This window comes from Lactuca serriola, chromosome 7 (genome assembly GCF_051521515.1).
Source record: "Lactuca serriola cultivar US96UC23 chromosome 7, Lser_US96UC23_V15, whole genome shotgun sequence".
Taxonomy (NCBI): Eukaryota; Viridiplantae; Streptophyta; class Magnoliopsida; order Asterales; family Asteraceae; genus Lactuca; species Lactuca serriola.
In genome coordinates, this window is record NC_136414.1 from 179,949,892 (window position 1) to 179,965,115 (window position 15,224).

The window sequence follows — 15,224 nt, forward strand, 5'->3', positions numbered from 1 at the left end:
AGCATGCTTTGGATAAAATCTTAGAAGAATTTCATTGGTTAAAAAGATTTGTACAAACTCCTGAGAATTGTGGTTCTTAACTACATACATGTTTCGGTTTACCATTGCGCTCACGAACTTGTGATGTATGTCAATGTAGGTATGTCAAATCTATTGTATTAAATTGACAAGTTTTATATGTATAATCACTTTATAATATTTTTGTCTTTTTTACTGTAGTTTCGCCTATTCCGTTGGATTCAATTGATGTTTTTTGGAAAACGAGTTATTGACTTCATACGAAGACTATTCTAGAGTTTTTGTTGGATGCGATGGAGTACTTGATTCATTGTCTTTCTTCATGAAAGATAAGAGAGCACCACCATAACACTATATGCTTATGCCTGAGACAGTTGTCCTGATAGCCAACATGTTTGGTGTGATCGACCATTTTTTTACCAGCGTAGGCTCTATAACATTTTTCCCTCTATGGAGAGGTCCTAGAGCGTTTCAAAATCATCATGTCCTTACATTTGCACTTGCATACACCAATCACTATGTGATAATACAGTTAGAAGGAGAGTACCTGATGCCTTCCATTTGAGCATTATGTATCCGTCACAAAGACCCATCCGCAACTGAATGACCAACTATGTATAAGTCGCATCTAGAATTTTATAAACGACTCAAATGTACAGAAAGATCTTTTATGACTATAGATGATTAGTTGTTGTTTATTTTTGTCTCGTATTTTTGTTATGTAATATTTAAATTTAAAAAAAAATGATGAAGATGTGTTTGGATTTTATTTTTTATAATATTATTTATACTATCAATGATATTAGGTTGATGAAAATTTATTTGGAATTTTATTTTTTTAGAATATTATTTATGTTATTATATTATAAAAAAATATTATTGTTGTTTTTTTATCTTAATAAAAAATAAATTTAAAATTATTAATATTAATAAAGTTAGTAATAAAAATGTAATTATTAAATAATAATGATTTATTGATTAAGTAATAATAAATTAATAATAAAAATGAGTCAAATAATAATTATATTGTGATAATAACTTAAAAAAGTAAGTTCGATAATAATTATACGGTAATAATTCAGGGGTTTCCTAAAAATAACCCTACATTAAAAAAAACCTTATCACATCACACTTCCAATCATCTTTTAATTATTATGTTTTTCTTTATTTTTATTTTTTTAATCTTTTTTAAAATTGGTTTATAGTTTTTGTTTTTCTTTTACTTTATTAGATTAATTATTATTATTAGTATTATATATATATATATATATATATATATATATATATATATATATATATATATATTAAAGTTCTGAAAAATTTTAACACTAAATTGACATATTTTTGGTCTCTTTTGGTCCTCCACTATTTACAACATTGACCCTTCACTTTTATGCTTTTGTTCACAAACAACCCTTTAAGTTTTGTTTGAATTTTTCATAACTCTCGCCTTTATTACATATTATTAGTATTTCTACTTACAATATTGACCCTTTACATTTATGCTTTTGTTCACAAACAACCCTTTCATTTTGGTTTGAAAAATGGTCCCTCAACTATATTTGGGTCATTTTAACGTTGCTTTCGTTTTGTCTTTTTTGCTCCCTGTGGTTTACCAGATTTAATACATTGAGGACAACGATGGAAACCAAAATTACTCTTTTACTCATAATCTGATTTTTTTATTAATTTATATGTCTCTTTTTCGTTTTACATTAATGTTTTATTTATTAGAAAATATCCGTCCAATACCATAAAACCACCCATCATCTGCCATCACCACCACCTCCACCACCCCCAAAATTACATAAATGGTCCATATGGTTTACCCGTGGTCACAAATTCAATCTCTACTACCTGAAAAGACCAAATTACCCTCACATTAACGGACAAAAAGGAACGGTCTATATTTTCCGGATTGGTTTTCCGGCCGCTGCCATACATGGGAATAAAGTTCAATTTGTGACACCATTTCTTTATTTTCCTCATTTATTGTAAGAAATAATTATTTAGATTTCTTTACTTATGTAATTAGATGACATTGTTTATCTTTCTTTACTGCATTATCTCAATTCAATTCAACATGCTACTTTACTTTACAAAACAATACCTTCCGACCCCGGCAACGCCGGGGAATCCTTTCTAGTTTAGATTATTTTTATATAAATATATCTTATTATTAATTATTTTTATTTAGATTATTTTTCCAATTAAATCATTATTTTTCTAATTTTTTTCTTTTTCATTTTAAAAAATTTAAGTTTTTTATAACTACCTTTTTGGTTGGATTTATTTTTATTTTTATTTTCTAAATCATGTTTTCAATATTTATTAGATTAAATAAACTACTTTTCCGTGAAAATTACTTATATTTTTGAGTTTTTTTTTTTTTTTCTTTTTAGTTATTTTTAAAGTCTTTTATAATTATATTTTGGTTGGAATCCGATAGCCTAAACGTTGATTTGTATATTTATTGTAAATTCATATCTAATGTAAAAATTTCGATGAAAACTTATTAGACATGTTTCTCTCACTTTTTGTAAGCTATATCATCATTTCCCTCACTTTCTTTTCTTTCACCTAAAACCTAATGAATGCGTAGGAAGGGATTCCCTCACTATTTTTTTTTAAATAAAGTTAATTGATTTATAATTTTTAAATTAAAATTAACCAAAAAATTTAATTCAAAAGAAAATGCATTTCATTAATTTAAATAAAAATTACAATAAACCTAAAATTTTAAAAACTGGAAAATTAAAAAAAAAAAAAAAAACACACAAACACAAACAAAAAATCAAACAAACCAACAATGACCTACGGAAAATATTTTTTCAGAATTGTTTTCTCTTTTCTTTATCACGAGCTCGAGAGCCGGTCCCGAGAGATGATCGGTGTTTTCCATCAAAAACTTCATATCCTCTATTTCTTGTCCCTCCGCCCACTCCTTCTTTCTTTCTTGCTTCTTCTTTTTCTTTGTCGAACGCCAAACGTTCGGAGAAATTAAGATTATATCGATCAAACGCCGCTGTTTTTTCCGTATTTCGTCAACGTTCATGCTGAAATCTGATGCACCCGAAGAAGTCCCTTTTCCCTTCCTCTTTGCTTTATCCCTACCCATTGGACGGACAATTTTTTGTAGCTCGAGTTCGTCATCCTGATTTAAATCTACACCGACCCGAGCATCGGAGGAGGTTGTGTAACCACTAGAACCCATTTTCGTTCGCTTTGATTGTTGGACTCCAAAAATAAAATCTTGCTCGTATTTTTTCCACCTAGGACATCGGACCAATATTTTCCAACAATCGTGCCATTTGAATGGTTTTTCGACTTCCTCCAGGTAAAATTACAAAGCTTCTTGAAGTATTTGTTCGTCGCCTTGGTCCCTTTGCTATTTCTCAAAACTTCAAATTTAGTTGATGTTTCGTACGGTAGTCGTCACTTTTTTATAGCTCCTCTTGAAACCGTTCTAAAATGCGAAACCAAAAATGCTCTCCCTGTTGTGCGTTTCCATGAATCGAATCTTCAGAAATGTTAGCCCAAGCTTTTACCAAAACTAACTCTTCTTGTGGAAGCCATGTTGTGGGATTTTGTCTTCCCGTTTGTGCGACACCCTTGCGCGCTTGTTGTTTTTCTTTGCGTCGTTGTGGGGGTGGTGTGGGTTCAGTTTCAGGAACCATCTCTTCTTCTTCCGAGTCATCCAACTCATCGGCAAGTTGGAATTATTGTTAGGTTTGAGTTTGAGTTTCGGTTTGGGTTTGGGGTTGGGTTTGGTTTTGAGGTTGATTTGGCGATTGTTGATCCGGAAAAACAACAAAATTTGAAAAAATTTGGAACTTAGATCGGATAATATTGTCTAACATTTTGGTATTGAAATTGTAGTGGAGATTGAATGGGAGCATCGAGTGGAGGGCTATGAACTCTTTGTAATAATGAATCGATAGCAAAAATGTTTTGAGTAGGGATGTTTAAACTCGAACCACGAGTTTTTTTTTTCCTTCGATTGGAAGTTGGGGTTTGATTGTCAGGATTCATTTATTTTTGAAGAAAATAAAGAGAATAGAAGGTTTGCTTAAATGTTGATTGAAGGTAAATAGTTGAGTATTTATAGGTGTTTAAAAAGGTAAAAAAAAAAAAAAAAAAGAAGAAAGAAAGAAAGAAAAAGACTTTTAATGCATATATCCATTAGTAAAAAAATTACCGTTAATCAACGGTTAATTCAAAAAAAAAAACATCATCCAGCCAATGATCGACGGAGAGAGAACGCGGCATATCCTCCCCTTTCCGGTTCCCGCACCACCGCTTCTCGCACCGACGGTCCGGTGTTCCGTCGTGCGGAAAGCCTCCAGCTCCCTCTTCCCGCGATGATTCCATCCGGCCTTATGAGATAACTGAAATCCAATTGTCTGCCAACTATAGTGATGAACCATAATGAAGCCTTAATAATTAGTGTTCTATAACGGCACAACTTGTAAAATGTATATACAAAATAATATAATTTAAAATATTTATTTAATACTTCCAAAATATATAAAATAAGTATATTGCTAACAAATTGAAAACATTAATAAAATTTGTCTATATTTAAAAAAATGTGCATTTTATTTAACTGTATATTTAGAGGTGAAAAAAAAAACTAAAAGTTTTAGACATATTATTATAGTTAAATAAAATAATTTAGAAAAAAAGTTAACTATGTTTATATTATAGATAATACCATATGTTTATATCATATTAAGAAACTAAAAAGGCAACGCATGAACAATTATTAAAAATATAAAAATAGCTTTTTATGTTGGTTGAATCTTATTCAGTGGGTGTTTGGGATAGCTTTTAAAATTTTTTTTTTAGTTTTTTAGCTTTTTAAAAAGTTAATAAACTAAAAGAAGTTTTTCTCTATTTAAAAAACGTTTTTTAAAACAGTTTTTTAGATGAGAAAAAATAAAGCTAAAAAAAACTAAAAAATCCTAGTTTTTTAGTTTTTTTAACTATTTTACTCCTGAAAAACAGTTTTTCACATCCAAACACTTTTTACATAAAAAAGCTAACCCAAACAAACCCTTAATTCCTAAAAATTCTTTAAATATAAATACATGTTTTTTTTTTTATTTATAATTTTAATTATAAATATAACATATTATATATATATATATATATATATATATATATATATATATATATATATATATATATATATATATATAAAGAGATGAATAGTGAAAAAATACTTGATGGTGCTGAAAACTAGACCATAAAAACCTATGATGGGTTTTTTAACAACACCCATAATTTATCATCATTCATTTAAACGGTAACCCTAATAATGTATATTAGTGTTTTAAGTATCCTTTTACAATTATAAAAAAACATAATACACCATACCCTTTAGCCTCATACGAACAAAAAACACATAAATCATTGAAAACATTATCCCATATGCTATGAAGTTAATGTCCTAAAATCAAGACGATTTGACCATTAAATCTATAGGAAGTGACTGATCCTTGATGAAAAGTTTTCTAAACTGTGAAAAAGCATAACACGTTTTTTTTCTACTTTCTCTTTATTTCTCTTTAGGGAGTTTGTTAACCCTTAAACTAAAAAACGCAAGGGTTAAGAAACATTGTATGTGGGCCAATTTCATGTGTTTTCCACATGTGTAAACAACAAAGAAAAACATAACATTTACCACCACAAGTATAAGATCTTCTGACAATCTCTCAACCCAACTATATGTCTATTGAAAGAAGTAATAAATAAACTAACTCGATGTAAACAAATGGACATATTACCGTGGAAGCATGAGCATGATCGAGTAGGAATCTTCGAGACTTAAGCTACCTTGGGGACATTAGCCATATATTTGAGAAAAATGATCACTAATATGATATATACAATCTTTAAAGTTAAAATAATTCGATCTATACAAATAATATTAGAATGTGAAGGAACCAAACATTTAACAAACTGTTAAGTAATCGTTTGAAATGATCTTCATTTATTTTTGTTTATTTAATAAAGAAACAAACATGAACAACATTTTGTATTTGTTTACATAAACAAACAAACATGAACAATAATGTTCGTTTATTTACGTCCATTAACATTCCTTTACGTTTGTTTGTTAACGTCAATATATATTTGTATATATTTTGTTTGTTTTTATTTTTTTAGATTCTTTTAATACCCTTACATATATTTGGTATATACACGTTTTTATTTAAGGCAAGCCTTTTGCAATATCTAAAATATTAAATTTTCTTTTTTCGTTCCATCTAAAATATTAATTTAATGAGAAAGAATCACTAAACTTAATAATTTCAAATCTATCGTATAACAAAGGGGTAAACGATAAGCCAATAAATAACTAAGGGGTAAACTAGAAATTATCCATTAGACAAATAAGAAGATTTAGGAAAACCGAAGAAAATTAGGAGAAAATTAAGAGACGCCTCAATTGTCAAAAGTCAAAACCATGCCATCACTATAAAAGCAAAATCACAATCGCTTTTAGAGGATTAATACTTCGGGCGAGTTCGGTACGGAGCTTTTGAAGCGTTTGAGAGCTTCTTGCGTTTGACAAAACGCTCCATTTAAAACAGAAAGTCTCGTTTGGCTCTACAAGCTTCTAGCGTTTAGTTTAATCAAAACGCTCCAAATCTAAATGCTACTTCATATAGCGTTTAACAAAACGCTACAAGCTACCCGCTATCTTCTACAAGCTGTCCGCTACCAGTTAGTTTTGCCGAACACGCCCTTCATATCACACCGTGAAGCACAGATTTGCATGTATCCGATTAACTTTGGAGAGTTTTGTATACCCTTATGATATGATTCAAATTCAAATTATTTTTTAAGTGGTTTTCTTTTCATATCTCTTTAATTCCTTTTTTACCTATCCCTGAATAATGTTTTGTCTTGTTAATTTTTTAATTTTTTTTTGTTATATATATATATATATATATATATATATATATATATATATATATATATATATATATATATATATATATATATATATATATATATATGGAAAAGTGAATATAAGGCTGTTATGCACCTAAGCTTAGGTATAATTACTTTTAAACGACGTAGTTTTAAACAAAACAAATATACTTTTATTTTCTCTTATTTTTGTTGCAAAATAAGTCATTTTTAAGGTGCTTTAATAATATTTAAGTCGTCACTTTCATACTATGATATTAAGTTTATATGTTTTTTAAGTTTGCTAAGAACAAATATGCATACAAGAACTTTCTTACAATAGTTTTCATACTTTTACTTTGTCAAAATAGTTTTCATATTTTTGTCGTCCGCCTAATGTATGTCCTTTAGTCCAATATTTGTTGTCTATTTTTGAATTTTGAAATCTTTATTCTTTAACTTTATATAACACCCGAAATCTTGATGAGCAATTGTAAGGAATGAATCCCATTTTGAGGACTGGACACGGTGTGTTGGAGGAACCAACATAGCGTGTCTAGTTGAGGAAAAGTGCGGTTCTCATTAAGGTCAACACTGCGTGTTGGTGTCTAAACGCGATGTGTTGGAAGCTGGGAATGAAACCCTAATTTACAGGATATTGCACCCTATAGAATCTCTTTAAGCCCCTAATGGCTGGTCTCCTTACCTGCCTCCATTTTCACTAAAACCCTAAAATCAATCTTTAAGTCTCTTGGTGGTGCTCTTGAGCTAGTAAGAGGTTCTTGGTGCTCGTTGTTGGTCCTTGTGAAAGAGGAGGAGATCTTGAAGTTGCTTTGTTTAGGGAAAAGGCTTTGGATCCAAAATCATCATCTTGTGAGGAAGATTTCTGAGGTATCAAGTTTGCATCTTGTCTTGTATATGTTTAGATCTCTCCTTTTGTGTTTCGTTGTGTTTTGGTCACTTTTGGGTTGATTAGAAAGTGAAGTCGTTTAAGGGCTTGTTATCCCAGATTTGAGTTTGTTTTGGTCCCTTTGAGCATAAAGGTGCAAGATTTATGAGATTTTAAGTGTCATGCATGCATTAAGTCAATTATTAAGTCCCTTTTAAGCTTAAGAGCTTCATTAGGCATGCATAAACGTAAAGTTGGCAACTTTATATGGTTTTTTAGATCAAGGAAGTCAGATCTATGCTTATTGGTTAAGCCCTTGCATAATCTAGCTTTATGGGTTGGGTTTTTGGACCTTTTGGTAGTCCTTATGGGTAAAGTTGGAAACTTTACCCTTCTAATTCTCATTTTGGTCTAGATCTGAGCTTTGGAGATCTTGGAATTGAAGGTAGCAGCTTAATCTATTAAGTTGTTGAATCTTGGGAAAACACTACGTGTTTGCAAGCCAACACGGTGTGTTGGCTGGGGAATTCCCGATTATCTGGATGAGGGAGGAACACGACGTGTTCAAGGGTCAAGACGGCGTGTTTGGTCAACATGGGTTGTTGACTTTGACTTTAACCAGAAGTTTGATCAGGGTTGACCTTGGGATGTTTTGGGCTAGATTTGGGCCTTTTAGATTGTTGAATTGGGCCTTAGCTTTGGGGCCAATTTATAAAGAGGGTAAAAAGGTCTTTTACCCTAGTTTGGACACTTAGTGTGGGTCAGATCCGATTATTGACGGATGTTTATCTTGTGGTTGATAGTGTAGGGATCTGTCAAGCTAGCAGTCGGGAATTATCTGAATGATTCGGTAACGCGAGGTGAGTTTCTTCACTATGCTTAGTGAGTCGAAGGCACCAATGTCGGCCTATGGTTTGCTATGTAGGGTGTTAGATGTCTGTGTGGCTCTTGCATGTGTATGTGCTTGTATGCTTACTGGGCGGGGCCCTATGGTTATTTAGTATCTGTTCGTGCATATATGATTTGTATGTGGGTGGGGACCGATGATTGTATAGTATGCTATTATCTTTGTGATTTTCACATGTTTTTGAATGGTTATATGATTATATGGTTATGTGAGTATGGGTGGGGACCGATATGCTAGTGTGGGCGGGCCCGTATCTCAGTGGGTGGGGCCCGTTATGCGAGTGTTGGCGGGGCCCATATCTAAGTGGGCGGGGCCCGTTATGTGCTTAGTTATGTATGATATGTGTTATCTTGGAGAACTCACTAAGCTTTGTACTTACGGTTTTCAGTTTACGTTTCAGGTACTTCGGTTTTCAAATGGAAGAGCTCGGGATGGTTGCAGGGCACACACCACATGTTTCCGCATTCTGTGATTTACTCTGATTTGATGATGTTTTGCTAAATCTTGATTACCTTGGTTTCATGGAAATGATATGTAGTAACCATTTATTAATTTAAAAACGAAAATTTTATGTCATAATTTTTGGGACGTTACACTTTAACCTTAAATATCATTATTCATGTTATATATTATTTGATGAAACTTATAACAATAAAAAAGGCATTTGAAACACAATCCATTTATATATTTTGCATCAATTATTATATAACGAAAACAAAAATAATTAAGGTCAAAATTAAAGAATAAATACTTCAAAAATTAAAAGTAGTCAATAAATATGAAACAAATGCAGTATTTATCATTATATTGAAAATGTTTGATGTTAGTGAGCAAAATCTCTTTGACAATTAACCATATTTAAACTCAACAAAATTTGATTTAAGAGAAAATACTTCGAGAATGGAAAATGGTCATGATTTTATTGTTATTGAAGCTAACGTAAAAGAAGAGGTTGCAACTGTGGTTAATGATGCTGATGCATAACAATCAAATGCAACAAACAATGAAAAACATATGTTTCATATGCCGGAAGGAAAAGAAAGATAACTTCGGAAGTTTGGGAACATGTCCGTAAAATAAAATTGGCCGATGGAATTGAACAATGTGAATGTGTCCATTGTGGTGAGAAAATAAAGAAGCTTAAGGTTTAAGAATGAACCATCACAAAACTGCATAGGCATGTTGTTAGCTATCCAAAACTTCAGCTGCTAATAGATGGTGATTTTTTATAATGAAAATGAAGGTTGAAGTTTAATAAGTTTGAAATTTGGAAAAGACATTTAAATTTTATTTTTGAGTTATTTCTAGAATGTGGTTATTTTTCTAGGATTTATGTCATGAGATGACTCGCTCACCGTGTGCCACTTAGTGTAACTTCGACTAAGTCAGGCTTCTACACTTCCAAGAGATGTATAAACGATTAAGTAAGCAAGAGAATAAGGATTTCAAGATTTACAAACGAAAGAGTGTTAGGTCATAATTATGTGGTTTGGGCTAGGCATCCATCTTGCATAGGTCTTGGTGGGTTTTTGGGATTTGTAATGGTGTTTGTAGCTGGTGGGTGGTCGTACACATGTGTGCGGCTGCACTCTTGTGTGCTGCTACATGTGGTATAAATAGCTTTAGTTTGTGTAAGTTGTTAGATCTAAGTGACGAATGAACAGTGATCTATCTGTGTGTACTTTCAAGGTGTACTTGACATTTATGAGTTATAGATGTGTGCATGCTTGATGTTATTTCTCTTCTACTTCTTCTACATTCTATTTTGATAGTTATTACTTCACTGATTACTGATTTGGATCTATAGTTTTTGGGACTAACAATTGGTATCAAAGCCAATTCGGTACCAATTGAAGTATTTTTGACTGTGCGGTTAAAGAGAATTTTGGTTTTAAGATAGATTCATACTTTTTAATTGAAGAACAGCTACTAAATCATTGTGTTTACTAGTTTGGAATTAAAATTTGTCCAAAACATCCAGTTCTTTTGCGTGTACGGTTGTGTTTTTGAGTGTGCGGCTGGAGTTTTTTTGAAGGTGTGCGGTTGGAACTTTGAAGGAGTACGATTGAGTGTATGGTTGGAGTGTACGGTTGAGTGTGCGGTTGGAGTGTGTAGTTGAGTGTACAGATTGAGTATGCGGTTGGAGTGTGCGGTTGAGTGTGCGGTTGGGACCTAGGCTTGTAATGACCTGGGTCCCCAAATCTAAATAATCCCGCTCATTGTGCAGGAACAGCTACGGAGGAATGTCGTCAAACCTTGGTACGTCGACAACGGTTGTTCCAGGCACATTGACAGGAGACATCTCCCAACTGCACATGATTCAGACTTTTAATGGGGGCTATGTTTCCTTCACGGGAGGAGATGGAGGGAAGATCACTCAAAAAGGAATAGTTGTAAATGGAGTGCTGAGTTTTGAGAACATCATCTACGCTCCTGAGCTAAAGTATAGCTTGTTGAGTGTCTCACAGATCAGCTTATAGACTACGGATAATGATATAAGGTTAAGCAGTGAAGACCTCGATGCAATAGTGTTTATAGAGTGTTTCATCGAGTTGTACTTGACGTTTTTCTGATATAAACGTGTGCAAGCTCAATTTCTTTTCATCTTCTTATTCTATTGCGATTGTTTGTTGCTTGATCATTGACAGAAGGAGTTAGTGGTGTTCTCAAAGTGGCGTCTCTAACTTTTGATCAGATGGCCGACACCTTTCAACTGATATGGATACAACTTCAAGGATTCCTCTCCTTAATTCTGCTATTCCTACATCTGTGGTAGTGATGGTAAGAAGGCTACGGTGCAAGACAACTATTTGATCGAGGAGTGCTATGCATCTCACAGCAGGGTTGGATAATCTCAGAGGGAAGGGTATGACCCTGTTGCACAGCTCTTGTTTGAGTCTAACCATTGCAAGGATGAATCTTTTACTCGAAGGATTATCTGAACCATTCACTGTGATGGGTGCTCAGCACTAAACTATAGTAGTAAGAAGCATCCAGTGGGTACTGGCAGTAATGAACGCACTGGAAGTAACTGGAGTAATGGATTCCGTGAACGATAAGTCCTTCACAGCGATAAGGGAGGTAGTTGGTTATGGAACGTTGCCTTGGGGAGGCCTGAAAACACACAAGGAAAAGGGGGTGAACCCCTATGATGTCCAGCATAAGTACTCGGGGAGTACCAGAAGGATTGTCAGTTGAGTAAGTTGTGTTTCCAGGATGGTCAGGGTTAGGGTTAACCCGAGAATATTATCCGGAAGGATTAATGATAGTCAGAATGATTGGATGGAAGGCCAGTTAAGGTACTCAGCGAGTGTTAGGTCTACCAAGCAGAGTGTTGAAAGCAGATTGCAGGGCGTTTGGCCAAAGAGACACTTCGAGGACGAAGTTTAGATTAAGTGGGGGAGAGTTGTAACACCCGGAATCAAAAAGACTAAGAAAGGAAAGGAAAACTCTAAGTCAAGGGGTCAACTCGTCGAGTCCATAGGTGAACTTGACGATTCAGAGCGGGATCCGGGTTATGGAATAAGTGACCGACTCGGCGAGTCGGCAAGTGGACTCGGCGAGTCTGGTCTGAACGAGAAAAAGCCCTAATCCGAGGGTTTGCACCCTATTTAAAGGACCTTATGTCCTCTCCTTAGTCCCCCTTGTCGGCCAGAAGCAGCTATACATGGTTCCAAACCCTAAGTTGAGTGAGAGAAGGAAGAAAGTGAGTTTGGGGCTTTTGCAAGAGGAAGATTTGAAGGATTTGACCACTAAGGAGCTGGAGGATCCAACCCTTTTGTTGTGAGCATCAGTTTGAAGGTAAAAATTTGTTGCCTTGCCTTTGTTGCTTCTAGATCTTTTCTTGGATGATGTTTTGGGGCCATTTTGGTATGATAAGGAGCCTTTTCGAGTTAGAAGTCCAGATCTGAGGTTGCTACTTTAGATCTAGGTGTGTCTTCGCCCAGAGACCCATAAAGTATCAGTTTTTGGTGTGTTGGTAAAGCATGTTTGCCCCAAACCCTATCCCTAGAGTGTTTTAAGCCTATAGCTCCTTGGTTTCATGTAAAGTTTGAAACTTTACGTGAGGAATAAACTTTGGAAGAGTGGATCTACAAAATGGAGCCCCTGCATGCCTCGAAAAGCCACTGTATGGATTAAGAACTGAAGCTACTCGGCGAGTAACATGGGTGGACTTGGAGAGTTGGATGAAGATAGGAAGGAACTCGATGAGTTGGAAGAACAACTCGGCGAGTTTGTTGAAGATTGTCGTGGACTCGACGAGTCTGTTCTTGGACTCGACGAGTTGGATCGCTGAAACTCAACCTTTTTTGGTTAAGACTTAGATCGGCGAGTTGAGTGGTGACTCGGTGAGTTGGATAGGATGGGACTCAAAGATCGTTGAAATCGACAAGTCGACGGGGTGACTCGGCGAGTTGAGGCGTATTGAGAGAGTTTCAGAGTATAAGGACTCGATGAGTCAACGGGTTGAGTCGGCGAGTAGAGTCAGTCAGGAAGGTTGACTCTGACCAGGACTTTGACTTTGACAAGGGTGGAATTAGTTGGCTTCTAGAGTTCTGTTTGGATCTAAGTGATATGTATATTGATATTGGTAGCTCGAGGAGCTAGTGGAGCAGCGATTCAGAGAATTGTCGGTCAGCAGCCAGAGGGTGATCAACAAAAGTTCAGCAGTGCAGGTGAGTTTCCCTTTGTGTGAATGAGTCTACGGCCACAATGCTGGCCCATGTAGTTATGAGTAGGAAGACCCGGGGGTTAGCCCTAGGCACTGTTTCTTGTATGATCTTCAGGACCAAGGTCCAATGTCGGGCGGGTGCCGAAGGAATGCTTTGCATGATTGAGTATACTTGTTGTCTGTGTGATGCATGTATGTTCCTGGTAGGGAGGTGAGTGTGGGTGAGGTCCTGTATCTCACCAATATCAGAGTATGGATGGTGTTCCATATCTCATCAGTAGCAAAATAGGGGTGAGGCCCGAGATAGGTTTGGAGTGAGTATGTGCGGGGGCCCGTATCTCACTTACAGCAAGAGCGTAGACGGGGTTCCACGACTCACTAGTAACAGGATAAGGGCGAGGCCCAAGACAGGCGAGGCCTTAGGACAAGAATGCAGTAAGGTATGTTCAGTTATGTGTTATATGCTATTTTGTACTATATGTCGTTAGCGGGCGGGGCCCAGAGACAGGCGGGGCCTAAAAGAAACATATATGTATCCGAGCGGGGCTCAAAGCCAGGAGGGGCCTGGAGCGGCGGGGTCGTTGTAGCGGACGAGGTCCAAAATAGCGGTCGTGGCCCAGTTTATGATGTATGTGTTTGTGTAGGGTATGTGGTAGGTTGGGGAACTCACTAAGCTTCGTGCTTACGGTTTTCAGTTTTGGTTTTAGGTACTTCCGGTAGTGGAGGGAAGAGCTCGGAGTGATCGCATGGAACACACCATTATTTAGACAACTTAGGATGTTTACTCTGATGACAAGAATATGTTTTGAATCAATACTCTGAAAGAATGTTATAACTTATGATATGGTTTTTATAAATATGGTTTTAGTAATGTTTTAAAGGAAATTTTTAGTCGCGATTTTTGGGTCGTTACATGTTAATACTTGATGCAAAATAGTGGAAAAAAGTCGAATTTCTTGTTGTCTGCACAGGGACTCGCCGAGTCCATGGGGGGGCTCAACGAATCCAAGCACAAATTCAACCAACTCGGCGAGTTGGTTTGTGCACTAGACGAGTTGGTCAGGCAGAGTGCAGAATTTAAATTTTTGCTGCTGGAAATGGACTAGAAACATTACCCTACACTGTTTTGGAGATTTAAAACTTGTTTTATTTGGTGTAATGGTTGTTCTAATCCAGTTTCAATGGCTAATATCATTTTTTCATGATTATATGTGTTCATATGTTCTTGAAACTTTGATGTGAATATTCATGTTCTTATGAGTTTTTGGTAGATCATAGGAATTACTTGTTTAAATGTTTAATTCATGATCTTTATGTGTTTTAATGGAGTGCATAACTTGTTCTCAAGTTATGGATAACCAAAAGTCTATTTGTGTTAAAAACCACTAAAAGAACACATAAGTTATAAAATGAAGAGTGTTCATTTTAATAACTCATAAGTTATGAATTTGAAAGGTTTTGTAAAGTTACAAAACTTTCCCTCAAGTTTTGGAACATGCAAAGTCACTTAATAAACTTTAGTTCCAACCCCTATATTTTTAAACGTTAAAAATCAACCCTTATACTTTATAATATTATAAGTTAATATATATATATATATATATATATATATATGTGTGTGTGTGTGTGTGTGTATGTATGTATGTATGTATGTATGTATAAGAGCAAGTTGTCTTACCATTAGTAGGCCTCATTCACGAAGCCGGTGTATAAGGGGGTATAAGGTTGTTGCCTATAAAATGGTAGCTTAATGGGTGTTCACTCTCACCCACCGCTTCCTTGATCGGTGGAGGGTCGTTAGCCGAACGGGTAGGACA